The sequence below is a fragment of the Chelonia mydas genome, chromosome 1 (assembly GCF_015237465.2).
Source record: "Chelonia mydas isolate rCheMyd1 chromosome 1, rCheMyd1.pri.v2, whole genome shotgun sequence".
Classification (NCBI taxonomy): Eukaryota; Metazoa; Chordata; order Testudines; family Cheloniidae; genus Chelonia; species Chelonia mydas.
In genome coordinates, this window is record NC_057849.1 from 181,859,353 (window position 1) to 181,886,413 (window position 27,061).

The following is a 27,061-nucleotide window of genomic DNA, read 5'->3' on the forward strand; positions in this document are numbered from 1 at the left end:
AGGTGAAAGCCCGGCCCGGCCGCCCCCCGGGGGCTCCCCGCGCCGCCCCCTGCAAAGCCCCAGCAGGCCCCGGCCACGCTGCGCCCGGAGCTGCCCCAGCCCTGCCCAGAACGCGGCCGCCCCGGGCAGCGCCGAGGCGAGCGGGCGCCCGGCCCCAGGGAAGCGGGGCGCCCCCAGCCCGGCCCCATGACCCCGGGGGTGGGGGGGGGCACAACGCAGCACGGCGCCGCTCCCCCGCTCGGAGCGAGCCTGCCCCCCGCCGCTGTGGCAGGGAGGCGGCGCCCACCACCCTGGGGTGCGATCAATTGTCTCGGGCAGCAAATTGTCAAGAGTCCCTCAGCCTCCCACCCGCAGCGCTGCCCCGGCGCCGGGGGCACAAGGGCGCCGAGATCCAGGAGACTGTGTCCGCGCTCACCTGAAACGGGGCCTTCCTTAGAAATACGAAGGTCCGCACAGAACCTATTACAATGGATACTCCGGCCTGCCTGAACCTGGGGGCAGAGCCAGACCTGTCAGTCACGGGCAGCGGGAGCATGCCCTGCCTCCTGAAGTTTCCTCCACTTGCAATAACTTCCACAGCCAGGATGATTCTCATCTGTTTTCCGAAATCACAGGTGGCGATAACTATTATTTGAAGGGGGAAAGTACAGTTTCAGCTTCCCCTCGACGGGCTGTGCACACAGAGACGGGAAACTCTGCTCTGCCCAGGACAGAAGTTGATTTTCATTCTTGGGGTTGGGCTGATGTGTTCTTTCTAGTTTATTTATTAAAGGCCCCTTAGACATGCTGACTGTCAAGACCAGAATAGATCTGTTACACATGGAAGGAAGAGTGCTTCAAGAGCTCCATAAATCACTGTGTTCCAGCCAGCGGATGGGTCTCTTTTAGGTACCTATTCCCCGGATTGAATCACGTCCTCAACGAGCCCTCTCCATGATCCCCTGCTAGCTTCTGACATATGAATCACGCTGCCTGGTTAACTAATGGATGGACCCCTTCAAAAAAGTCTGGTTCTCTACATTTACCAGTTGAGGGAAGGGACAATAGATAATAGGCACTGGACCTCGCAACAGATGTGATAGGATGAGATCCAGAGGGGATAACAGGAATTAGGGGGTAGGATTCACATGAACTCTGGATCACTGACACACGTGTACATGAGATCAGCATTCTCAGTAGGTTGCCCTAAGAATTGGATTTTTGTTTCTGTGACACAATAAGCAGGGGAGCCAAGCACTGAGGATTATGCACCATGCTGCATCCATAAAGGTGAGAATACAAACAAATACTTATTTATATTTCCCCTTTGGATGTTTGTCCCTATGATCATGCTTCAGTAGAGGGGGTGAAAGTGGGCTCAGTCTTTACCCCCAAAATATTTCAATTCAATAGCGATCACCCTGCCCTCAAAGAGGTCAGATTTACTGTCTTGTGAGCCCAACAGGAGCTTCTTCTAGGGTTCAAGAATGGACTTCACAGAGGGTCTACTTTTTACTGGATAGGGTCCATATGTGTCTGATTTCTCCTGGAGGCCTCAGCAGAGGATATGAGAAGAGAATTCCAGGGGGAGGGAGATGACCTTTGAGCTCAGCTTCCTATCACGCACTCTGGCGCTGCCAGTGTCCATGCTTCGTCCAATACCCTCCATTCGTGACTCAGAGAGAAGCAGAGAAGGAAGAGGTAGCTGAGTTCCGCAATCAGAGGCATGGCTGCAGGTATGAGCTACTGGGACTCAGGAATGATCTTCCACTTGGCACGCTGCCTGTCTGGCTTCACTCCCATCACAGAGATAGGGGCACTGCCTCCCCTCCAGCCATTTTATTCCCAATACTGCCTGCCTCCTTCCTGGCAGGAGAAGGGATAAAGGTGAGTCAACCTGTCCTGGGTTGCATCTTGCCCAGCAGAGTGTCTCCCCCCTCACCTCCACTCCCTCCAATCCTACCTGGCTCTGTCTGTCCTTTCCTGCCCAACGAAGGGAGGCAGAGGTAATCCCACCCCTAGTTAGTTTGTGAGAGGGAAACTGTTATCTGCCCACAGAGCTGGGCAAGCTCCCCAGTGAGATGCTAGATAAAGTGGGGGAGGAGGGGAGAGGAGAGCAGGAGACTGGCCCCTCCCTTTACCCTCTGGCTTTCTCAGCCTAGCTGGCTCCTTGAAGCCTGCAGAGGCATCAGCCACTGCAAACACCTCACCAGGGAAGCAGAGCTAAGGGGACATTCACCCAAAAAGGCAAATGAAGCCCTGAGACATTGCTGGGAATTGACATGTTATTGAACCAAAGAGTTAGTCAGTAATATGATACCACATTTTGAGTCTCCCTCAGACAAGCTCTGCAGCAAGGAGGGAGAGAAAATTTCAGGAGGGGGTATTCCCACGCAGCCAGTAACTGGCAGGTCTGGGTCTGCCCCTAGCAGGCTTTGCACCCATTGCAATGGATCCCTAGACCTTAGCATGAGGAAGAATGCACTAGGTTGTGCAACAGTCCACAACTAGATAAGAAGGAACGGACAAGAATGACAAATAAGCACAACCTATCAACCCCAAAAGTGCTGGAAAGCCCCATCCTGAGCAAATGCTTGAGGTTTTGGGAATTAAATGCTAATGCAACTTGAAACCCTCTTGTGGCCAGTGTTTTAGGGTTTGCAGTGGTTCCCCCCTCCTTCCATTCTGTGGATCATTTTGAGAAAGATACAGATTCTCATAAAGACTCACCTCTCCTCCCAAAACACTACCTTCCCTCCACCACTCCCACAAAAAAGTTCTCAAAATACTTAATCCTGTAAATCATGAGAAGAGCACTAACTACAGTGGATATATTGCATCTATCACTGAGAGAAATCCAAATTTTGGCATTGTCACACTTTTGCAACATTTAGATAGATTGTCATGCCAATAAAGTTAGCGTATTGAAATGCAGCATTCTCTCCCTTCCTCACTCTTCAAATGACACCATCCCTTTTCCTATCCACTCCCCACCCTTAAAATAAATCCCTGCTCTGTGGAAGCAGCATAATTATACTGGAATAAAGGCACTTAGTCTGGAACAGTGTCCACATGAAGAATTATACCAGTATAGCTTCAGTAGTATAATTCCAGTAGTATAATTCCACTAGAGCTATAACAGTCAATTTCCCCACATAGACAAGTGGTAGTTATATCATTTTCCCTCTCCATCCCTTATTCTTAAGATGTTGTTCCCTGCTTGTTCCCTCCCACACAGTTATCTATTGGGAATTTCTTCCCCTTCACTTACCCCTCCCCCACCTCTTGAGAAGGCTGAAAGCAGGCCCTACATTAACTCTTTGCAGTAGTTTTGCATCCGATGAAGTGAGCTGTAGCTCACGAAAGCTCATGCTCAAATAACTCTTTGCAGTAGCTTTGCATCCGATGAAGTGAGCTGTAGCTCACGAAAGCTCATGCTCAAATAAATTGGTTAGTCTCTAAGGTGCCACAAGTCCTCCTTTTCTTTTTGCAGTAGTAGTTTTCCATTTCCAGCCCACAAGGCTGAACTCAGAGGGGTAGCCTATATGAGTCTTTTTTACCTACAGTGTCCCACTGTGGCTACTACCAAAGCAGCTCCATTGGTGGTAGCAGCAGTCGGACACTTTTTAAAGATCAGTCTAGTGTAGTCAAAGACTTTCTCCTCCTGAACTAATCTCTGCTTCTTTACCCACCCTAATCGGTACCAACTTTTAAACCTTGCCTATTTCAGCATTTAGCATAGTTGTTTTTTTTTTAAATTAATGTCCACAATCCCTCCTCCTCCAGACATACCACCATTTTCTTCCCCTTAAAGCACAGCATAAATTGAAATCTTTTTGTTAGGGCTGTTGATTAATCGCAGTTAAATAATGCGATTAACTCAAAAAATTAATCGCAATTTAAAAAAATTAATTGTGATTAATCGCAGTTTTAATTGCACTGTTAAACAAGAGAATACCAATTGAAATTTATTAAATATTTTGGATGTGTTCTACATTTTTAAATATATTGATTTCAGTTACAACACAGAATGCAAAGTGTACAGTGCTCACTTTATTTTTATTACAAATATTTGCACAGTAAAAATAAGATAGTATTTTTCAATTCACCTCATACAAGTACTATAGTGCAATCTCTTTGTCGTGAAAGTGCAACTTACAAATGTAGATCTTTTTTGTTACAGAACTGCACTCAAAAACAAAACACTGTAAAACTTCAGAGCCGACAAGTCTACTCAGTCCTACTTCTTGTTCAGCCAATCGCTAAGAGAAACAAGTTTGTTTGCATTTACAGGACATAATGCTGACCGCTTCTTATGTACAATGTCACCTGAAAGTGAGAACAAGCATTCGCATGGCACTTTTGTAGACGGCATTGCAAGGTATTTACATGCCAGATATTCTAAACATTTGTATGCCCCTTCATGCTTTGGCCACCATTCCAGAGGACAAGCTTCCATGCTGATGACACTCTTTAAAAAAAAATGCATTAAATAATTTGTGACCGAACTCCTTGGGGGAGAATTGTATGTCTCTTTCTCTGTTTTATCCACATTCTGCCATATATTTCATATTAAATCAATCTCGGATGATGACCCAGCACATGTTGTTCATTTTAAGAACACTTTCACTGAAGATTTGACAAAACGCAAAGAAGGTACCAATGTGAGATTTCTAAAGATAGCTACAGTACTTGACCCAAGCTTTAAGAATCTGAAGTGCTTTCCAAAATCTGACAGGGACGAGGTGTGGAACATGCTTTCAGAAGTCTTAAAATAGCAATACTCAGATGCAGAAACTACAGAACCCGAAACACCCCCCCAAAAAAATAATCAACCTTCTGCTGGTGGCATCTGACTCAAATGATGAAAATGAGCATGCATCAGGCCACACTGCTTTGGATCGTTATTGAGCAGAACTCATCATCAGCATGGACACATGTCCTCTGGAATGGTGGTTGAAGCATGAAGGGACATATGAATCTTTAGCGCATCTGGCATATAAATATCTTGCGACACCGGCTACAACAGTGTTATGTGAGCACCTGTTCTCACTTTCAGGTAACATTCTAAACAAGAAGTGGGCAGCATGATCTGCAAATGTAAACAAACTTGTTTTTCTGAGCGATTGGCTGAACAAGAAGTAAGACTGAGTGGACTTGTAGGCTCTAAAGTTTTACATTGTTTTGTTTTTGAATGCAGTTTTTTTTTTTTACATAATTCTACATTTGTAACTTTAATGAAAAAGAGATTGCACTACAGTACTTGTATTAGGTGAATTGAAAAATATTATTTCTTTTGTTTTTTACAGTGTAAATATTTGTAATAAAAAATAAATATAAAGTGAGCACTGTACACTTTGCATTCTGTGTTGTAATTGAAATCAATATATTTGAAAATATAGAAAACATCCAAAGTATTTAAATAAATGGTATTCTATTATTATTTAACAGCGTGATTGACAGCCCTACTTTTTGGAGGCAGGGCCTATCTCTCACTACATGTGTGTACTCAATAATATGGAGCCCCACTGTGGTTGGGGCTTCCAAGCGCTACTGTAATAAATAAGGAACAGAAGTGCATCATTGGTGATTCACATATAGGGCCCAATCCCAGTTCCTACTGACATCATGGACTCAATCGTGGTCTCCTTAAGAGACCAAGCAGTTTAGGCTGGGATTTTAAAAAGTGCCGGAGGGAGTCAGGCACCCAGTTGCCATTCCATTTAGGAGCCTTTGAAAATCCCAGCCTTACAGTTTAATCGTGACAAACACAAAATTAACAACAGGTTAACAGGTGCACCTTTCTATGCATGGTTCTCCACTGCCTTGCCCCTTGTGTATGAAATGGGTGTAAAACACTACTAGATCAGAAAGCTACCATGTCATACAGGCAAAGATTACTGGCCAAGCTGCAAGGCAATGGCGAATCATTCCTTCAGCCTCAAATAACCCCATCAAGCCACCATCCTTTCTTTTTTTCTCCTCCCATCTCACCTTCTGTCTATTCTTTCCTCTCTTTGGAGGACTCTTGAAATCAGTTATCAGAACATTTTACTTTACTCTTAAGGCACGGCTACACTGGAAACTTCAAAGTGCTGTCGCGGGAGCGCTCGCACGGCAGCACTTTGAAGTGTGAGTGTGGTCACTCACGAGCACTGGGAGAGAGCTCTCCCAGCGCTCCTAGTAATCCACCTCCCTGAGGGGATTAGCTCCGAGCGCTGGGAGCACGGTTCCCAGCACTCGGAGCCTGTTTACACTAGCGCTTTAAAGCGCTCTGACTTGCTGCGCTCAGGGGGGCGATTTTTCACACCCCTGAGCCAGCAAGTTCGAGCGCTATAAAATGTAAGTGTAGCCAAGCCCTTAGAGTTAAGTTGGTACTTTGCCCTATCCTCTCTGGGAATTGTCTACAGTAAAATACCAACCAGCGTGAATTCCCAAGGCAGAAGTTCTCAACTAAGAAATCCCTACTGTTGGCCTTGAAGAGTTTCACCATGGGAACTGACAACAAAAGCCTCCCTGCTGATTTTAATAGCTCTGACAGGTTGTAAGGTGGAAAGGCAGCCTCTCAGGTGGCCAAATCCCAGACCATTCAAGGCTTTAGAGATTGTCAGCAACTACACAACACTCAAGGAGGCCTTCCCCTCCCCATTTACGTTCTTACAAGCTGTTGCAAATAATCCAACTCTCCTGGTTCTTTACAGTATTAAAACAAATCCAAGAACGCCCAGAACATCACAGCTGTCACCACACTGCACACCATGGTCTTAGAACTTCATGGCAGCAACAGGCATACAACTCAATCTTTCTGCTCAAAAGCACAATCCTCTACAATTTGGGCTATGATACACAGCTGAGGAGCCCCAATTCTATCCACATAACAGTAGTGGTTCACATGCCTACCAGCTCAATACATTTATGTTCTGCTTTCTATATATGGTTCAGAGCTTTGCATACCATGATTGTTGCTTTCATTCTTTTAGCCCCCAATCCTGCAAAAACTTACACAGGTACTTAATTTACACACGTAAGTATAGACCCATTGAATTCAATGGGGCTACTCAGGCAAATACAATTAACAGCATAAGTAAGTGTCAGCACATGGGCTTTTAATCTCTTTTAAAATTATATAGTAGCCCCTGTCCATCTGTCATTAACTCCAGTCAAATGTCCTCCATCACTGTAGACACACATTGCTGTTCCAAATAAAACAAGTTTTGCTTGAGAACAAGTGGATCAGGCCCTTCAGGCGACTCAGAGCCATACTGCTTCAGTCCTAAAATTATTCTGTTTCCTTTTCTTCTTTACAGTGGACTGACCATTATTCCCAGAGTAGAGACAGGCAGTCACCATTAAGAACGCATTATTTACAAAGTTACCATACAGATCATCACAGGTCTTCCTTACACTTAGATGATATAATTATTGCATTAGCAGCCCTTTGGGCCCCAATCCCACTCAAGTCAAAGGACGCTACCATTGACTTCAACAGGAGCAGAATGGGGGCAGATAAAACACTTCCTACTCTTTTCAGGTTCTAGACCATTTTACCTCTAACAACTTTCTGTTAAAATTATGCCACATATGTTCTATCTGTTGAACTACAATTTCCCTCTTTGAAAATGGTTATACCTTTAGGGTACATCTACACAGCAATTACACACCCACAGCTGGCCCATGCCAGCTGACTCGGTCTGACAGGGCTTGGGCTATGGGACTGTAAAATTGCGGTGTAGACATTCAGGCTCAGGCTGGAGCCCATGCTCTAGAACCCTGCGAGGGGGGAGAGTCCTAGAGACTGGGCTCCAGCCTGCGCCTAAATGTCTACCCTGCAATTAAGCAACCCCGCAAGCCCGAGTCAGCGGGTACAGGCCAGCTGCAGGTGTGTAAGTGCTGTGTAGACCTACCCTTAGAGCACTGAAGCACTACACACTACTTAAGAATCTAATCTCCACTTCCTTGCACCTTATGTAGTCCTGAGTACACTTGTGCAAAGTAGGTGTAAAATGCTCCCACTGTTGTGAATGGAGAATTCCAATTGCCAGGAGGCTTTTTTGGGTATTCCCTCCCCCACCTCACTTTGCTCAAGTTTAAGTTATTGAACAAGGTGCATGCAACAGAATCAGACACTATGACTTTTTCTCCTCCAACGTTTACGTTTTACGTAGCTGTGTGTTATAATGAGCCTTCCGGAGAGGTAACAATAAATTCTATAAGAAACCAAGGTGATTAAAGCCATAATACTGCAATGAGCTCTGCATGGAGCTCACTGCAGGCTGAGAGTCTAAAACAGGAAAGTGTGAAAGAGGCAGTTAAAGGTCCACTGTTAATTTAAAGCCTACTCTTCTATCTGAAAAAAATGTTTTAGAGATTACTGCTAGTAGTAATTCCTAAGATTACTATAAAAGGTTATATTTTTTGCTATTTTTTCCAGTTTGGTTACTTTCTGCACTTGACAGCATTGTGTGTCCAGTCAGCCTCATTGTGCCTCTAGCAAAATCAGGTATGCCCTCTTACTGCAAACATTTAAGCACATGCTTGACTTTACTCAGGTGAATAGGCCCACTGAGTTTCCCTTGTTCGTGTGGAACTTCATATGGCCACAGGAGAGCGAAATACATTGTTAATATTAGAACGTGATTGTAAAAATTGGCAGAGGAACTCAGAGGTAGTTTTAGTACCTGAAACTATTTTAAAGTTGTTAGGTCTTCAATCCTGAAAACTTCTCTACAATTCTGGGACTCCCTATGCCTCCAGGGAGCCCCCCTGAAATAAATGGTGTTCTGTGCAGAAGCAGTGGTCTGACTTCGTTGAGCATTTAGCAGGATTGGTGCCTACATTTCCGATTCATAGATTCCAAATCCAGAAGGACCATTGTGATAATCTAGTCTGATCTCCAGCATCACAGAGGCCTGATCTGCCCCTTTCAAGATATTAGTCCAGATCCAGACATCAAACAGACAAAACCACCCTGATCCATTATAAAAATGCAGCTGTAGGAAACCCTCATCTTATAAAGAAAGCATCCCTGGCAGTTATTAAGCAGGTACACTGCAAACTTTAGCTAGCAATATAGATAAAAATTCAACATTATCTCCCATGTTAAAAAGAAGAAGATATATTAAACCAGAAGGAAAATCAGATAAACATAATATGGAAAAATATATGCTTATGAAACACATGGAATAACATACATTCATGCAAAATTAAGGTTGAGAACTTGAATGTACAAAAGTTAGAACATTCAAAAGTTTAAGTTTGCACAGGAATGTTAACTCAGCTACACTGGACATACTCTGTGTAAGGTATTTGTTTACACACGCAGTTAGATGTGGACAAGCCATGGGAACTTGGCTTCAGAATCTCCTGACTTTTGTGCATTTAAGTAGAGTCCTGCATGGATACAAACTTTCTATCTGCAGATGCGGATATCCACGGAGCTGCAGAGATCTTGCAACAACGAGCGAGACCAGCAGGGCCATGGCCCTCGACCGGGCCAGTAATTGCCGCGGCAAGAGCAGCAGCATGTCACACACCACCGGTTGGACAGGACTCCTGTCCAGGAGCTTGCAAGCAGCTGCACACACCAAAGTGACCATGGACAGCTGCCAGTGAGCCTGTTGCCCACCCTAGTGGGCAGGGCTGGGGGCAGCACACGGAGGAGCTGCCCAGGCTGGGCGCTGGCTCCTGCGAGTGGCGGCCCAACATTCTGCTGCTTTCACCACTGCAGTTCCTGGCCCAGTTCTGGCCATAGTCCTGCTGGTCTCGCTCGTTGTCGCTAGAGCCCTGCGGCTCCATGGATATCCGCGGATATAAATTTTGTGTCCGCGCAGGACTCTACATTTAAGTTACACTATAATCTTAGACTTTTATTATTATTATTATTTAATGCCGTTGATTTTTTTTAAAAAAAGTATTCTCCCACAGCCCCGCAAGTTGCCAGCTAACCACATCCTGCCTCTATCCAACTATACCACATGCCTAGTCCATGACAACAATCCCAACACCAAACCACCCTTCCTGCACCCATCAAAAAGCCTGTCAATTGCCCTGATATACACCCCTGTATTTCCCTGGCCTGACACAAAGCAAATTAAATTTCAGCACAGAAGGAATATTTCTGAGATTATTATGAACAGTTGAAGGAAAGAGTTTTCAGTAGAAGTGTCCTTTTTCTTACATGGCATCTCCATTACTGGAGGTTTACAACTATGGTAGTCCATTCTGTGCAATCCTCTGGTAATCTCTTTGTGGATGAATAAGTATCGTACTCAGCAGTAATAACTATAGGAGGCTCAATTCTGTCCTCAAATAGAAATAAACAAGAGAAATTGTCCCAGCATTAATACAGAACACACTTCTTGGGCTGCCAGGGGTCCTTTGGCCTCTGGTGCTACCGCAACTTGCACCTGGCTACCCCAGAACCCTTGGCTTCTGGGGAAAGCCCTCTGAGCTGGGGTTGTACTCTAGGGTGCAACCCTGCATCCTGGGCCAAAGGCATTGATGAATGAGGCCCACAGACTGTACCTCCCTCTGAAATAAACGGGAGTTGTGCACAAGCCTCCAAGGGTGGAATTTGGCTCAACAACTCTACTGCAATGCTATAATAAAATAAAAATAACTTCAGCATGATTTCCTCTTTACATTGTACATGAAGGAAAAAACCAATCCCTTACTGTAGTCCAGACTGGTCCATTAAAGTGAATGGGAGTCACGTGGTTAAATGCCTGCCATGAAAACGTAGGCGTTGTTGTCTGTTTTGTGAGGCAGAAATCAATATTCCCGCCTCCTCTCCTTCTGTTATTTCACCTTGAGATACTCATGCTCAGATAGATGAGATCTAAATTTTATTCACTGTTACTGCAACTTTTTACTTTCCAACATTTCACAGGGTCGCAGATGTTCTTGGAGCATGAACTGGACTGCAGTTTGCCACTCAGCTCCCTAAAGGTGCTTGAAGTACTCTCATCTCCCACTGGTTCTTGAAGTACACTTATTCTCCTTACACATCACATATCCATGACTATTTCTAACTATAGTACTCAACCCTCTATCCACTAATTCTGTTCTCTGTGTGCTTCAATAACATCCGTCTTTAATGTTACAGCCTCTATTCTTCCCCATATCCCTATAATTTACTCCCCAATGCTAGCCTCTTCCATAAAGCAGCCATCCCAGTCCATTCTTCATTCTGTAATACATTCAATACTCCCTCTTCTCATTCTCTCTCTTTAATTTATCGACTGGCAGTTGCTTGGTCGAGACTGCGACATGGATGAGAGCTAGTTGGCTGGAGTTCAATCCAGACAAGTCTGAAGCAATCCTGATTGTGGGAAACTACCAGAAGATGTAGCGAATATAATCTAGTTGAAGATAACATCTGCTTCTTTGACTGGGGATGTGTGTTTGGCTTTTGTTCAGACTTAGAGGTCTGGTTAGATTCCCAGATGTTACTAAAGGATCAGGTAGCAGCAATGTCAGAACGGCTGGTTTTTAAAAACTTACATATGGCCAAGAAGTAGTGACAGTCCCTCTCCAACGCAGATCTGACAACTGTCATTTATGCCTCTGTCATCTAAGGATGAGAATACTGCAATATTTTCCACATGGCACTGCACTTTAAATCCATTCATAAACTGAAGCTGGTGCAGAATTCTGCAGCCCACTTCAAAAGCCATGTATCCTACCGTGAGCATTTTTACCCTGGTGCTCCAGGATCTGCACTGGCTGAATGTTGGCTTCCAGGTAGATTTTAACATGTTTCACTTGACATATAAAGCCCTAAGTGGCCTGGGACCTGTCTACTGGAGAGACCACATCTCTCACCTTGCCACATTGCTGCAGTTGCCATCAGCAGAAGCATTTAAACTGGCACCCACTTGGTATAAGAGAACACTGCTGGCAGGTCCTTCTAGGTGAAGTCCCCTTGATTTCAGAACTTGCTCCCCTGCTTAATCCAAAATAGCTTGCTTTTGATTATCATTACGGCACGCTGGAAAGCTCAGTTTTCTCTCCACATTATGAAGAGGGGGGAAGCTTATGTGGGTGGTTAGGAGTGGGAGAAGGATGGTTCAATCTTCAATTTGCCTATGTTTGCTGGTTGGGGATCTAATGGAGTTGCTGAAGTTATAATTAAGGAATTTTCAGTATTTGTAGATTAAACAATGTCAAGGGAGCCTAGAGTGAATGGACAGCTGCTTTTTTTTAATTTTGAAAATATTTAATTCAATTAAATGAATTTCAAAAGCACGACTCACTGTGATATTTAGGTGCTGTATCAGGGCTATATAAAACAAAAAGCTCCATCCATAAGGAAAAGGCAGATTTCCACCTCGCTCTTTGTTTTATTCATTGGCTTATGTTTCAGAGCATGCTATGGTGTTTCTTCTGCTGTGGCTTACCAGATCCAAACCAAAGTGCTTGTTCTTATCTACAAGGTCCTAGATAGGATAAGCACCTACTATCTCAAGGCCTGCTTCTCTTTCTGACAAGGATAGGACTTGTACACCCTCCCAAAGCAGATCAGGAACAGTCCTACTCTTGTCAGAAGGAAAGGCAGTCCTTGAGATAGTATATTCCTATCCCATCTAGGATATCATAGACCAGAACAAGCATTTAAGACTGGAGCTGGTAATGCACAGGGGGCCAGCACAGGTCATGAAGCACTGAGGTGATATGCTCTCTTTGGCTTGTCTAGTTTAAGAGACAGGCTGCTGCATTATATATCAGCTGTAGCCTTTTGTATGCCTAAAACACAGGCAAAGTGAATGAGAATAGTCAGGCCTAGAGGTGAGGAATGCTTCAAGTGCTGTGGCTAACTCATCTTCTGAACAGAAAAGACTGAGCCATTTTGCTAGCCAGAGCTGATGATTGCTCTTCTTTGAGTATCTAACATCAGCAAGGAGGCCAGCATGACCCAGCACCTGCAAACAATATTTAATTGCCAGTGTGCAGATGCCTTCAGCTGAGGGAAAAGTGGTGGCGGTTTCCTGGGCTCAGTTATGTTCTTTATTCAAGTTATGATTTCCTCCCTGCAATTTGGAAGACTGCACGCTCTGTGCTGAATGCACGTTGCTGGCATCACAATCCACGGCATCTTATAATGTCTCCTAAAGATTTTCTGTAGAAAGATGTTAAACAGGAGTGGAGCTAGGACTGAGACCTACTGTGGGACTCTGCATGTAGGGAAGGAAAAGCAGTGACCCATTATGACACTCTGGGACCTGGTAATTTCTGCTTTTAGCTGGTATTATGTCTTCCCCTCCATTAAAAACTATGTTTTGCAAGCTGTTATTTGAACCATTCCTATTAAGTACTCTCCAAAGAGGATTGCTGTTTCTTTCATTGACTCCTTGTTTTGCATGTAAGGTGACTGAAAAATCATGATATGACTTGGTGGGAGTCTCTTCTGCATTTTGGAAGAATTACAGGGACAGTCAAAGGCCCAGCTTCACCACTGGCATAAGCAAGCACAACTCCTCTGACTTCAATGGGGTTGCACTTTCTGGGGACCAAAGGCTATAGTAAATTAGGTTCAATTACCATAGTCCAGGTGCTTTGGCATCTGGAACTGAATGTAGGATTTCAATATACTACACGTATGATCCATCAATGAGAAATTGAACTCAGATCTGTAGTTCACTAACCCACAGCTCTTCCAGCTATAGATAGAACTCTGCCCCCCACATAGTCTGCCGTCCTCGGGCTGAGGAATGAATGAATGAATGCTGACCCTGGAATTGCTGCCCAAGGGTTCTCCTTGATGAAAGCAGGACTCCTGGCATCCTAGTGTATGTCTACACTGCTCACATTACAGCACTGTGATGTGGGCAGTGTAGTCACGCTTTATCCCCAGGGGAGAGCGGTGCTAGCTTTATCACCGGGAATCCGGCTCCCGACAATAAAGCGCTGTCTATACTGGCGCTTTTCAGCACTAAAACTTTTGTCGCTCAGGGGGATGTTTTTTCACATCCCTGAACGACTAAAGTTTTAGCGCTGAAAGTGGCAGTGTAGACACAGCCCTAGATTCAACAGAAACTCTCAAATCCTCGGCCCTGCAAAGAGCTGCATCTCTTAACTGTCCACTGTTCGTGACTGTGGGGCCAAAGATGACCTGCTGGTACCAAGGTCTCTTAGTTTCATCTCCATCCTGGTCTTAACTGACTCAAATTGCTAGGTCTTACTATGAAATTGTGTTTCAACCCTTTAAACCTCGCCTTTCAGAGAAACATTATAGGGATGTCAGGATTCTGAAGTGGTGGTGCAGGAGAAAGCTCAAGAACAAATGCACATGCTGGGATTACTACTCTCACTCTAAGACAAGGCAGGGCACAGGGTCTACCCAGCTCAGATTTTGGATCCATTGGCAGACTTTGCAAGCGGACCCACAGCCCTAGCTAGATGACAAGGCATCTTTTGGAGTGAGAAGGGAGTAACGCTGGGGGAAGTCCAGGACTGAATGAACATGAAGAGCTAACAGTCTTTTTAACCTAAAAAGTGGGTCCCTAGAGACCACCAGTGAGGTACTCTAGCTTTACAGTATAGGCCAGGGTAGAAACTGTACACAAGTTCAGTTGATAATACTGGAAATCCATAGGTGAAGGAAAAGTTTTAAAACAGAAGGGAACATCCTTCTTGAAATCAATACTGTGAAGGTATCTTAAAGGAAACACGCTGCAAAAAAAGGACACATTCACCACACATAAATCTTTAATGGTATCTTGTACTTCCAACAAAGCCATTTTTAAAACACCAGATAATGTAACACACCTGATAGAGCAATAATCCCCACATGGCAAAATCTGATTTCACACCTGGTAAGTGAAATGCCTCTGCTTCGTCCCAAGGTCAGGGTTAGGTGTTAGGGTGAGCTGTTAATGGAAGGTTAGGGACTACAATAACACATAATGGCTCTTCAGGGAATAGCTTTCAAATGCTCTTTTCTTGTACAATAATGCAGTATCATCAGAAAGCACAGGTTGCACAAAATAAAGTCACTGTCAGTGATAGTGGTTAACTGTGCTGTAACCAGTTAAGAGCTTGGGTTAGGGGGCCTGGTTTACATTCCAGTGCTCAGAGTGAGGGTGGGGGTTGCTCAGTGTTAGTTCCCTTTTAGTTCACTATCCTACATTCTTTCATCTGTCTCCTGGTATGTCTTCTGCAGCACACCAGATTCAATCAGCCACTCCATCCTAACACTCTAGCTCACTGTGATTGAGAGCAAAGCTATAGAAATCCATGAGAACTTACAATGACAGAACAAACATTTCAGCCAGATGCAACTAGGGCCTCTGATTCATAAACAAAACAAAACACACAGTGAAAACCAAAGGGAAACATCAGCAACACAGAGTACAGGAACCCAAATTCATTCAGAATCTGCCCTAAATCAACAAACAAGTCAGCCAGACACAGCTGGGATAGCTGCAGAAACTGTCAATCACCCACAAACAACCGGGAGCTAAAATCTATGCAGAATCTGCAGTAAGCAGACAGACTGGATAGGTGAAATTTGAAATCAAAATCCAGGCAGAAACCAGCACTGACTTGACAAATAGATTAGTGCTAAATCTAGCATCAGGATAAAGACACGACTCAATAACAATGAAAGGAGAGGTGGAAGGAATAACCCAAGCGCAAAACAGAGTGGTCAAAATTAAGTGATATGAAAAATTTAACACAACTTGCATACAATTCCAAAACTTCAGGACAAATTCTGTGCTGACTTGACTCCAGGTAATCCCACTGATTTCCAAATATGGCCCTTTACGTTCTTCCAAAGAGATGCTAACTGTAAGTCAACAATAGGGAAAGGAACAAGAAGAACTAGTTTCTAACTGGCAATATATGGCTTTTAAACAGGGGGACTGATTTAATCAAGGTGATTTGAACTCAGCAAGCAGGAAACCTTGATTTAAATAATCAATTTTAATCTTGTTTTGCTTTGGTAGTTTAGTTATTTGCCTAAAGAAATGTTGCTTCTCATTGGCTGGTAACCACTAAAAAAATATGCTGATTTCCAACGAAATATAATCTTACATTTGGTATTAACCAGGAGGATAAATAAATGTGTATAAATATAGTGTAAGAAATTATAGAGCTTAACATATGTTTATTAATATTAAGTTTTACATTTTTATAATGTTAGATGGTGAATTATGCATTTCTTACTTATTAGATTAATTTTTTACTTGTGATTTGTGTCAAGCTGTATTTGGAAGGAAATTGGAGTTAAATTAAAAATGCACCAAAATAGCATTTTAAAATTGTTTTTCATTAGTTAAATACAGTATAACTACCTTAAATGTGCTCGATACATAAGGGGGGAAAAGCTTATCAAAACCTATTTTACACTTAAAACTAACTGATTTATTAAACAAAGGAAGTATTATCTGCAGTGAGTGAACTGAACTGATTGTTTCTGATCACCATGTCCTTCAAGATTTTAGAACTAGTAGATCTTGTTCTCTCAGACTTAGGTTTTTATTCATAGATTGGAAGACGAACACAAGGTTTCCTGTTTTTCCAACTTCCACTTGGTATCTTAACTTTGAATTAACTAGTCATTGAACCTTACTAACTGAATACACTGAACTGAAAATACTCTCTCTGCACCTGTAGAAGAGGCTACTGCTGTCAAAAACTGGTTTAGCACTTCAACAAACTCTGGTTCCGGGTGCTTAGCCAGTGACTTCCACCAGATTCTGTGGTTTGACTTTTTAAAAAACTTGGGCAACAAACATACTGCTTAATAATTAATTTAAACTATTGTAATAAATTATAGTAAATTTAGGCCTTAGTATAAGTTGTCATCTTTTCAAATTTAATTTTAAATAGGTTTATTTATAAAAATAAATCTGTATTTAATTTAAATTTTTTTAAACAACTGAAATAAAAAAGCATTTATAAAAAAAAAAAAGCCACTGTTTTTTTTAATCTACTGTGGCCTTAAAAATAAACTTAAAATATTTGAGGCTGCAAACTAAACTATGAATCTCATTCCAAGAGGTACTGAGAACTCACAGCTCCCATTGACTTCACTGGACATTGCAGATGTTCAACACGTGGCAGGACCCAGCCATAAGTCTGGTGTTTCTCTAGATGCCAGATAGTGATGAATATGTGCCTAGAGCAGTGGTTCCCAAACTTGTTCCGCCGCTTGTGCAGGGAAAGTCCCTTGTGGGCCGCGCCGGTTTGTTTACCTGCCACGTCTGCAGGTTCGGCCGATCCTGGCCAATGGGAGCTGCTGGAAGCAGCGGCCAGTAAGTCCCTCGGCCCACACTGCTTCCAGCAGCTCCCATCGGCCTGGAGCAGCGAACCGCGGCCACTGGGAGCCATGATCGGCCGAACCTGCAGACGCGGCAGGTAAACAAACCGGCCCGGCCCACCAGGGGCTTTCCCTGCACAAGCAGCGGAACAAGTTTGGGAACCACTGGCCTAGAGGAAGACTGAGCTGCAGCAAGGCCTTCAGATAAGCAAGAGCAGAACCATCTACCCACACACAGGAAAGTGGTAACCTCCTTCACTTCCTTTGTGGCTTTAACCTAAACCACAACTCCTCCCTTTCGGTTAGAAGTCTTTTCTATACATTCAGATATTTGTCAGCTTTTCTCTATCTAGTATGCAACACCATTCAGTGCTGCATGGAAAAATCTCTTCCTCTTCTCCTCTCTTCCACGTCCCTGCACAGTTTCTCTCACATACAAGAATGAATTTCAGCAGATGGCACAAAACCAGTCTATAGGTCTTCACTTATTATGAATGACAACATTCTTTAAGCACTTTGGTATAAAGGGTGCGTAGATATCCAATGCCTATTATGAGAGAGAGGGAAACCATGTTGTCCTTCAAAAGAAATGACAAATGAGCCAGATTCTGAGGTCCTTACTCAGAGAAACATCCAATAAAAAGCCCAGTGCAAGTATGGCCTGAGCAAAGGCTGAGTAAGACCCTCAGGATTTGACCTTGTATTGTGGATCATCCACTTTTACAAAAATGTAAGATAACATGAAGGCTTAAGGGCCAAATCCTGAAGGTTTTGCTCAGTTTTTACGCAGTCAACTCAAAGCCACCATTGGTGACAATGGAGTTTTCTTGAAGTGGGGACAGAGTAAAAACCAAAGAAGCACTTTAGAATTTGGTTTTAAAAATTTAAAAATCTTATAACCCAAGAACAGTACAAGTCAAGGATCAGATTTACCTGGCCCTCATAAGGGATGGTGCCAGGTGTTGCCTTCATGCCCCAACACAGGAGCCAAGCACAACTGCAGTCCTTGCACTACCTTTTCTCACAGAAAATTTCCATTTTACAGAACTGCATTTTCTATCAGAAAGTCAGTCTAACAAATTCCCAACCAGATCTAGTTGTGCCTGCCTACGGCACAGTTTATTCCACAGATCCTGCTGGGGCAATGCAGTTCTGTTTCTTCCTAACACCGGGCAGAGCTGTGCCTTCCAGGTACAATTCAGCCCTAAAGTCCCTGGCAACCTTAATTTAGACATATTGAACATATATATTAAAGTATCCATTTGACATCATAAACAGTTATTCAAAACAGCACATATGCAACATGGCCAAGTTAATATTGCTGTGGGAACCTTAACTTTTGAATGTCCTGATGTTGGGGCATTTAAATTCTCACCCTTACCATTGCATTAACATATTTTTATGCATTTAATTTCCTTGTTTAAAAAGAGAGTGAAAAAAGGGGGGATGGAAGGGGTAGAAAAATATGTAAGAATCTGCATGAAGGAACCACTATTTACACTGAGTTTACCCTTTGGTATTACAAGTGTCATCCTAACAGCGACCTTGAGGAGGAGCGTGGATGCAAACTACTCTTTAATGTGTAATTCTCTTTAGAAATTGTTTAAAATCATGGTTACAAGCCTCAGGTACAAGTTAAAGCCAGCTCCCTCCTCCCTTCTTCCCCTCCTCTCAGTTGAGTAAAAAGATGGTCTTGTGATTAAAGCACAGGATCTCAGTTCTGTTCCAAGCTCTGCCTGATGTTTGCTATGCAAGGTTGTACAAGATACTTAACCACTCTGTGCCTCAATTTCCCCATCTGTGAAATGGAATCACACACCAGGGTGTTATTGTGATTCTTAATTTTTCAGTGACTGTAAAGATCCTTGGACTTTGAGATCCTTGGATAAAGGCTGGTTTAGAAATGCAACTTCATTATTTGTTGTTTTCTGCAGGTGTAGAGTAGTAGGGTCCACCACATGTCTATGATTACAAGTTCTATGATATGTCAAAGAATCAAAACAGGAAGTGCACTCACCCATTCCATAATTTGGTGCATAATAAAAGAGATTAGAAATGAAGCATTGCATTTCCAGAGTTCCTTGGAGGTTGTTTCTTAAAGAGACACAGACAACTCGAAAGCTTTGAAACTGACTAATTTCAGACAATTACCATTTCTGATATTTTTTTTTAATTTCTTTTTTAAAATGTATGAGTTTTTCTGCTTCTCTGATGTTTACAGCAAGCTGTGTTTGCAGCAAGGGAGAAACAGACTATACACACAGTAACAATGCTGAAAGAAAGGAGAACAATTTTGTTTTCCTGTTTGTTAATTTCTTTCAGTTGTAGTCATCTCAGGTGTTACTTGTAACTACAGTAGGTACACTTCCTGGCAGAAAATTGTTGGCACCCTTTTAAGCGCTGTATGAGACATCAAGCAGCACCAATTTCAAAGTTTGCAGAGTTCTGAGGGGCAGAGTGCATTCTGCGATGCATGGCACCACAGCGTGCAAACTTTGAATGGAATGTGCAATCTAAAGATCACACAGCAATCAAATAAACTCACACCTGCAATACAGTGACCACAAACGCAGATTAAGTCACTTGCATTTATCTGCATGTATAATTGCCAGAGTGCACATTCTAATGAGTGTTTAACTGGGTGTTATACAGATCTAGATTATACACTCCAGACCAAATTTATCTCTCTTACAATTTCATTAATTTCAGTAGTATTACACCAGGAATTATTTGGCCCACGGTGTTTTATAGTATACATGATTCATTGTTTCTTTCCTACGACAAGGGGTAATGCACTATCTCAATCAGTGCTGAAGACCTGGCCTCCTTGAGGCTGCTGGACTCCCTGTTTAATCAGACATAAAACAAATCATTTGCTGAGGCAGAGGCATATAAGCATGCTTTAATTATAATATTGTAACACCAATTAGAGATCTATCTAATCGAGGACTCGGTACTTCCTACTCTGGTATTACTCCCATGTTGGGATAATTACTGCTAATTAAGCTTGGAACTAATTAGGCCAAATGATCTCATTTATACAACATAGATGACTTCTAGGAGTTCACAAGAAAAAACAAGGGTGATTTTATCATTCCTGGACTATTCAGAATTTTGCTTTTGAAATGGAACATCTCTTCTGAAGGGATAAACCCTTCTAAAAGTCAACTTCCATTTCTCTAATAACCCCCAAATTCTTCAGCTGAAGGGAAACTCATTCCTACGGAATTCTGCCCCATCTGTCTACTTCACCTTCTGCTATAGCAGTCACACTGGCCTAGCAAAGTGGCGTCCACCCACAGTCAAACTCACACAAAGTCAAGAAACAGAGGGGTTTCCTATTCAGGTTCATTTTTACCTCCTCAGTGAGTTTACCAATATCTGGTGATTCTTACTACTACTTCTATTGTAACATGGGGCAACAAGCATTGTCATACAGAACACAGATGTAAAAGGGATTCCCTTTAAGACCTTGCCCTTTTTTAGGGTTTGTAATAATTTTAAACAGTTTTCAAATACAGTTATGACAATGTGTGGCTGTAATATGATTTGCATCAATGCTGTATATAATTAGAAATTACATCTTAACTATATTTAGCAACTGTGTCTGAACCTTGCTCCATATGATGGGTGGGAAAAGAGCGTAGTTTTGGCTAACACAGGTATTTGCAAAGTGCGCTCTGTGGTACAAAACTAACCATGTTTATGGTCTAACCGTATTAGCACAGTTTTACTTGCCCCTGTGGATAGAAAAAAATAAATGTATAACCCTATTAGGCTGTGTATATAATATTTTCCCCTTAAGGTATTTAACCACTTCAATGGTGAGAACACTAGTATAGGCAAGGCACGCAGTGGTAGCAGATGCCTTAATTACTGTGTCATTCAGATCTGCTCTGAGAAGGGTTGGATAAACCACCATCGCTTTGCCTACACCAGCACAACTAAATTGGTGGGGAGACAAAATCCTATAAACAAGGCCTTAGAGAAACATATTTTAGCCTGGGTATTTTAAGAACTACAAGTGGTTAGGGTTTTACAATTTTAACTTCTCATCTGAAAGATGATATCTCTTGCAGCATATTTCCCCCCTTCCAGTATTCTCGGGCAGTGGTTCAGTATTGACTGAGAGAAGAACACAACCTATGAAACACCAGTATCATTTTCTGCAGCAACTGGATTTTTTTTTTTTTTTTTTTGGGTAGGGAACTCACATCTGAGTGCTGATCAGGTCACTCCATCTATCTAGCATAGGTACCTATAGGCCCCCCAACAGTGCAGTATCTGTGAACTTCACAATCTTCTGCTTAGCTTGTCATACCAGATAAGATCAGAGCCTGATAGCTCATGGCTGCAGTGTAGACACGTAAAAAGAAAAGGAGGACTTGTGGCACCTTAGAGACTAACCAATTTATTTGAGCATAAGCTTTCGTGAGCTACAGCTCACTTCATCGGATGCATTCCTGCATTTGGAAAGGAAGATGATGTCTGTCTGTCTGAATGCATCCGATGAAGTGAGCTGTAGCTCACAAAAGCTTATGCTCAAATAAATTGGTTAGTCCCTAAGGTGCCACAAGTCCTCCTTTTCTTTTTGCGGATACAGACTAACACGGCTGCTACTCTGAAACCTGTAAACAAGTAAACATTCCTAAGAGAATCTTAACTTTTGGATTTACTGATTCATCCTTGAGAATTCCCTGTATGAATCTCCTCTGCTGGGATAAGCTTGCCTAAATTCCTTTAACATGTCACTCCTTTCTTCAGATCCCTTCTCTGGCTTCCCCTCACGATCTGCACCAAATGTAGGCTCCGCAGCCTTAACTTCAAACCCCTGCACAACTCTGCACACAATAAAATCTGTTCTCGCTTTTCTTCTTACTCCCCCTCTAACTCACTAGACTCCCTCCTTAACTGCTCACTTTTTTTTGCTTTCTCCCACTTCAGGGTGAAAACCTGGAGCCACTGGAGCCAAGATTTTACCCATGATCTTCATGCCTTCTTCCACATTGCCCCCTATCCTTGGAATGGTCATCATGTTTTCATGAATCACATTATCCTGCCTCTTCTTCAAATGTCTCAACATTCTGCTCTTCTACAACACCTTTTAAAAGTGAACCCTGCAAAATTCCAACACCAACCTGAAGTGCCTGATTTATTGATTTTTTTAGCTGGGTGTGAAATAACAAATATTAAGTTCCTTGGGGTCAGGGTCCATTTTTTTCTTTTTTGTCTGAACATCATTGTCAATGTCTGATTAACCACAATAATAATGTAATTAATGGTAAATAAATTAATGTACAAGGCAGTCCCAAATCTGATATCCCATTCCAGTTGCTAAACATACCCAATCCCCTCCCATCCATGATGATTTCTCAATCCCATCTCAATCTACCAAACTTTCCCCCACTTCCTGGCAAGCCTGTCACTCCTTTCCAGTTACTAAACCCTTCCACCCAGGCAGCCCCCCCCCCAGAGGCCAACTGCCATCACAGGCAGAAATGCATCCACATACAGAAATGCATCCATATATATATATATTGGATTACATCTTCAGAATGCACACACTTTCCTACATTGGAGGAACTATCTAATCAAACACTGAAATATATGCATTTGCTTATATTAGGGCACTACTAGGACGAGTAGGGGCGGGAGGATTTCTATACATGGGAGTGTAACCCGAGGATATAAAATCTGAGTTAGATGGTGGAAGAGGTGTGATTGGGGTGGTGTCCAGCAGATCATGACACCAGATCTGCTGGGCCTCTTTTAACATCATCTTTAAGTTTAAAGGGGAGGAATTCAGGAGTTTTAGAGTGGGAACGAATATCAGCTGGATAAGGGGAGGCTGAAATCCATAGGTACACTGAAACTGATAGGGAAAAGTCAGTAACAAACAACATATTTATGCAGCACCTATGTCCCAAAGCACTGCACAAGCTCTACAGACAGGAGTCACTATGGGGACTGGAGGACAAAAAACAGGCAAACAAGCCACCTACACAACAGGGAAAAGAGGGAAGAAAGGGAAAATGTTGGTAAAGCACACCAAGGCAAAACCCTTAATCTTACAGACAGCATCATGGGCTCTTTCATTCTTAGATTGTAATCACCCAGGGCAGGGATTGTCTCTTTTCTGCTTTTTTACCCTGCCCAGAACAATGGGGCCCCAGTCCCAACTCATCATAGTATAAATATTTACTATCACTACTACTGTGCATGCATGGCAAACAGAGCCTTGTTCTTATGTTCTTCTACAAAAGACCAACCCACAGTACAGTGCACAGAATTCAGCTGTCTCCCTCAGAAGAATCAAGACTGGGCTGACCCTGCTGGGATACAATCCTGTAGTCCTAGGGAGCTTTATAAGAGTCACAGTTCGTGAGCCTGGCTGGAGGGGTGACACTGTGGTGTCATTTTTAAATGTCTCGTGACTTTGTCCTTTGAAACAGACTGTTTTTCAAACTTAGCAATGCCCATACTCCTCACCCAGGGCAATCAATATGCTGAGGCCCAGACTGTGGCCATGCCCATAAGCACTGACTCCATGGGAGCTCTGGGGCTGGAGCACCCACGGGGAAAAATTTATGGGTACTCCACACCCACCGACAGCCAAGCTCCTCGCCCCACCTCCTCCTCCCCACCCTGAGCATGCCATGTCCCCGCTTCCCCACCTACCTCCCAGCGCTTCCCGCCCGGCCGCTGCCAAACAGCTGTTTGGCAGCATTAGCACGCTCCAGGAGGTAGGGGAGGAGTGGGAACATGGCGCGCTCAGGGGAGGAGGCGGGGAAGGAGCCAGGATTTGGGGAAGGAGTTGGAATATTGGCAGGGAGCGGGCGGAGTTGGGGCGGGGACTTTGGGGAAAGGATTGGAAGGGGCAGGGCCTCATGGAACAGGTGGAGTGGGGGCGGGGTCAGGGGGGGGTCGAGCACCCACATGAAAGAGGGGAAGTCGGCACCTACGGCCAAGCCTACAAGGGTAAGCAAATGAGAGGGAGATGGTGTATGGCAGTGGTTCTCAACCAGGGGTCCAAGGCCCCCTGGGGGGCCGTGAGTAGGTTTCAAGGGGTCCACCAAAATAAACCAGAAAGCAGAGCTGGTGTTACAGTCACTGGAGCCCAGGGAAGAAAGCCAAAGCCTGAGCCACACTGCCTAGGGCCAAAGCCGAAGCCTGAACCCCGCCGCATGGGAATGAAGCCAACTTAGCTCTGCAGAGCTCACTGTGGCATGGGGCCTTGGACAATTACCCTGCTTACTATCCCCTAATGCTGGCCCTAGTTTTTAATCTACTGGATATGCAGAAAAACATTTTTTGTGGCACCGGTGGGCCACGGCGTTGTTATAGCATGTTGGGGGTGGGGGGGGCTCAGAAAGAAAAAGATTGAGAATCCCTGGTGTATGGAACCCAACGACCGGGCAGGGGGCCGAAACAATCATGGTGCTTGCTCTCCCTGAGTACAAGTACCAGGAGAGTACCAGTGCTGCCAGCTGCACTAAACACCCCAAACTGATGTGGTAGGAGGTAAGGCCATTGGCCTTGTTCCACTTCCATAATGGCCTGTGGACATGGGCTGGCACAGACTATACCTCCAAAAATAAAGTGTAGGAGCTGCTATAGGTTGCATGCTGCCTCCAAGGCCTGACGCTGTTGGCTTTGCATCCTTTCCCCCCCATCCCCAGCCCAACCCAGGCTCTTGTTGTATAAAGCTAGAACAGAGTCCTAAGTTTGTGTTTTAAAACAAGGTCTCTTTTTGAGTATTCTGAGTGCAGTGAAGGTCAGGACAATTAGTTTCTGGGTTTGGTTTCTACTTATGCTCATGTGACTCATAAACAGCTGAATGGATTTTATGCAAGGTTTCCAGAAAAAGCTCACCTATTGGGCTGAGACCAGACATAAAACATTTCAGCCCCTAAAGATAATCTTTGAGAAAATTAGGACCCACTGAAATGTAGGGGTGTGTGGATGAGTAGGTTTAGAAACGATGAGAGGTTAGCCATCTCCAGCTTTCACTCCCATGATGCTGAGAGACATGAATGAGGGAGGAATGATTGCCATTATTTTCACGAGTTGATCATGGGGATGAGTAATGATACTGGGAACTGAATTCCGTGTGACAGCAGCCAAGGACGCTATTGCACGTACTGTGGGCTGTTACACAATCCCCAAGATTAATTTATACAGAATACCCAGAAAGCAAGAAGTGGTTTAATTAGCTTTTTAGAAACAGTTTAGTACTGAGGTGGAGGACACCTGGAAAACAAAAAGGTTATTTAGCCACATGCTGCTAAGGATGCCCATGTAGGAGGTCAAGGAAGTATGGTGAATTGGGTCACCTGCCTGGAGTGAGTCCCAATCTCCCCTACCTCTCTGCTTTCAGGGGCCCTCTGGCCTGTGTTCTCAATGTCACCCACCTTCTGGCTGGTGGTTCTCAGCCCACCCATCCAGCTGAGAAGCAAGACAGGATGGCAGGCCAGGCAGAAGAACACGATGGCAAGGGTCTGGCAGTGACCCAGCATAAAGCCAGAGTGGGACTGAATGAGCAGGGGAAACAGGTATGAAGAGGACGAGAAACGGCTGTGAGAGATACAGAATGCGCTGGGGCCCTCCACTGGAGATGAGGGGAGTAGGCTGAGAGTCAGGTTTGTTGCAGGGGCAGAGGAGGGATCAGGAGAGGTTTGGATGGGAGAATGAAGGTTGAGAACCTAAAAGAGCCCCCTATGACTAAATACTCTCTGGCAAGGATGGTGTAGAACTATCCAGAGATGGGACAAGATCCAAGAGAGGCAGAGAAATCACACCAGCCCTTCCTTCAAAATGGCTGTTGAGTTTTAACAACCCCACCCCCCACCACACCCTGGTGTCCCACCCACTTGACTGATCCCCTTTCGGCTGACTGATGGAGCAGCGTGGGTGAACTGTGGAGGAAGCAGCATCTAGTCTGCCTTGCCGGGGAAGAGCGCCTCAATACTTAAGCACTCTGACGAAGACGGAACAGTTAAAGGGGAGGGGGAGGGGACTAGGCTAGGCAAGAAATACAATCCCTCACCAGCTGTTTCTGGCCAATCTTCCTTCAACAAAATTCCTGTCACTCCAAGGAGGTGAAGGAGCAGGTTTCATCCACTCAGGCTTTCTTGGAGGAAAATGGAGATACAGGACATTCCCTAAGTTGTATCAAGGGGCTCTCTAAAGCAAGTGCAAGAACTGCTGCTGTGGTTGTCGAGGCTGAGAGGGCAGGTCTCTTCCCACATTGGTGGTGGATCTCTTGACACAGAGTGTAGTTCTCCTGCCCTGGTGCATGTGGTTCTTGCTGGCAGAATGTAACTCTCCAATGGCCATGGAGGAGAGGACACTTCCATAATCCATTGGTGCTGTTTCTCTGCCTCTTTGGGTGTGGATTTCCCTAGGAAAGAGAGCCATTTCCTGACCCACTGATTATTGGTCTCGCTAGGAGAGAGCGCTGCTTTGTGTCCCCACTGGCTTTCTTTCAAAACTGCTTCTCTTTTACTATATTTTCTTTGTGATACCGGGGCATCTATTTCTAAATGGTTAACTAGGTACCACAGGAGTTCATCATACTGCATCCAGCTAGGCTAACGATCTGTGTTTTTTAGCATGGAGTGCAGATAAACTGTGACAGGGACCAGAAGATGTGGGAATAGGAAAGGGTGGTGATTTATTGATATTAAAAGAGGGAAAGCTCTGTGGCTGTGTCCCAAGAGTAGCAGGCAGGGTGAGCTCAGGAGGCAAGACTTGGGACTGAATCAGGCACTCTAAAGGAAATTAGACGCTCAGATTCTCTGGTAGGCTGTGCAGTAAAGG

The 27,061-nt window shown here is 43.9% G+C and overlaps 1 protein-coding gene and 1 long non-coding RNA gene across 5 annotated transcripts in view; one reads left to right on the plus strand and one right to left on the minus strand.

Moving 5' to 3' along the window:
* The window catches only part of BCL9 (BCL9 transcription coactivator), a 74,869-nt gene that overhangs the window by 38,161 nt on the left and 9,647 nt on the right, over positions 1 to 27,061 (minus strand). The window contains exon 1 of one of the 3 annotated variants that reach the window (XM_043538418.1): positions 416 to 503. The exons of the other annotated variants lie outside the window; for them this stretch is intronic. The gene's annotated coding sequence lies outside the window, so the exon portion shown is untranslated. Of the gene's footprint in view, positions 1 to 415; positions 504 to 27,061 lie in introns of those variants that run through there. 3 annotated transcript variants of the gene reach the window in all.
* On the plus strand, positions 695 to 22,444 carry LOC119566912. Of its 2 annotated transcripts, XR_005226435.2 has the most exons (4): positions 695 to 1,269; positions 1,503 to 1,866; positions 10,868 to 10,926; positions 22,187 to 22,444. It is a non-coding gene; the product is annotated as an uncharacterized LOC119566912 (long non-coding RNA). The 2 variants fall into 2 exon arrangements; XR_005226424.2 differs by lacking the exon at positions 695 to 1,269 and having other exon boundaries at positions 1,277 to 1,866.